The sequence below is a fragment of the Octodon degus genome, unplaced genomic scaffold (genome assembly GCF_000260255.1).
Source record: "Octodon degus isolate 3935 unplaced genomic scaffold, OctDeg1.0 scaffold00093, whole genome shotgun sequence".
In the NCBI taxonomy this organism is placed as follows: domain Eukaryota; kingdom Metazoa; phylum Chordata; class Mammalia; order Rodentia; family Octodontidae; genus Octodon; species Octodon degus.
This window is the reverse complement of record NW_004524669.1, coordinates 7,129,178-7,130,394: the sequence shown is the minus strand read 5'-3', so window position 1 is coordinate 7,130,394 and position 1,217 is coordinate 7,129,178.

Here is a 1,217-nt window from a genome sequence, read left to right as displayed (position 1 = left end):
TGATTTGGTTCTGCAATTGCAGTCTATCCTGTCAGAGCGGTCACTGTTAAGGGATGAGGAAGCCACAGAATTGAAGAGCCAATATGCGAGTCTCCCTCAACACAAGAAACTTCCAAAGGGGGAAAGGTAAGAAGATATTGAGGAAAAATTGACTGCCAACTCAGTCCTTGAACCTATGGAGCAGATGTGAGAGAATCTTCAGGTCACAAGTCTCTTTGGCTCAGGTAGGTCATAATCTGTCCTCTATGACTCTTGGTTACCATGGCAACATCCAATGCAGTAGAGCCAGACAATGCAGCCAGACAAGAAAAAGAACAGACAACCACAGGATCTATTCCCTTCCTCACAAACACTGTGACCACACACCACAAAGCCTGAAGCATCCCTTCTGAGACCAGAAGGAACAATAGCACAGGATGAGGGTTACTTTCTGCTGTGGTTGAGGTATTTGAGATCACTCCTGTCCTCAGAGGCCTCCTTTGAGGAGATCCACATAAACATTCTTGTCTCAACAGACTGTAAGTGCAACAAGAAGATATTGAGGGGAAAAGTCACTGCCAAACTCAATCCTTGAACCTAGATATGAGAGAATCTTCAGGTTCCAAGTCTCTTTGGCTCAGGTAAAGTCATAATCCACTTGTGTCCTGATGATGCAAAAAACAAAACCTTCCACCCTGGTAGAGGTTAGAAATTCTGAGTTTGTGTAGCCTGAAACAAAGAATAAATTCCAAAGGACAAAGGAGGTTACAAGTAGAAAAGTTCACTGCAGACTAGAAATAACTGCTGAGTCAGCAAAATATTTCCATCAGCACACTCTACAAATGGACTTCTCTTCCACCCTCTGGGTCACGATTCCATCTGAATCTACAGGGTGGATTTCAAAGAAATAGCTGTGGCTCAGTCCCACAAGTGACGCCTGGCCACCAGTAACTGTCACGGTCATTATGCATATCCACAACACACTAGAACTTTGTGCTATATCCTATCCTCAAACTGTTAGAAATGCTGGTCATTTATTTGCCATTCCAGTATTTACCTTATGTTTTACTCTTAGTACTTCTTTGCTATCATGAAAACTTTTTCTTAGTTCAATTGTTTTGAAACAATTAATTTTTAATTAATTAGTATTCAATTTTCTGAATATTGCTTAATCTTAATTTTTGTTCTAAGATTTATACTATATCTTTGACTTACAATTTATTTAAAAGACATGGTAT